Consider the following 469-nt stretch of genomic DNA (forward strand, 5'->3'; position numbering starts at 1 on the left):
GATATATGTATACATTTTTTTTATCGTGGTTTCCCTCTGCCCCATGTTTACAATTTCTATATCTCGTATCTTTTCCCTTTTTATTTGAGAGGAATATTAGTTTTATTCACAATAAAGTAGTAAGTAGGCCTTCTACCCATGTTCACTTATTGCACTTTCACATAAATTTAACTTAATACCAGAGTGAAATTCGTTGTAATTGTATCCATGTGATTCTCCATTTTTAACGTAAGATCATAATCAATCTCCCAGTAATTTATACATTCCTGAGTTTTTTTTCTTGACTCCTTCTTTTGTGGGAAAATGGTTGGATCATTTCAGAAAGTTAAATTACTTTTTCTCCAAGCTCTCTGACTTCGAATAATACTTCTGTCTTGCCTGATATTCCTCCAGTAGATTTGTCGGTTTGAATTCCTCATTAAGCGATGTGAAATTAAAGCGCAAATCTTCAAGGCCATAAAATTACCTA

Source organism: Penaeus monodon, chromosome 31, assembly GCF_015228065.2.
Source record: "Penaeus monodon isolate SGIC_2016 chromosome 31, NSTDA_Pmon_1, whole genome shotgun sequence".
In the NCBI taxonomy this organism is placed as follows: Eukaryota; Metazoa; Arthropoda; class Malacostraca; order Decapoda; family Penaeidae; genus Penaeus; species Penaeus monodon.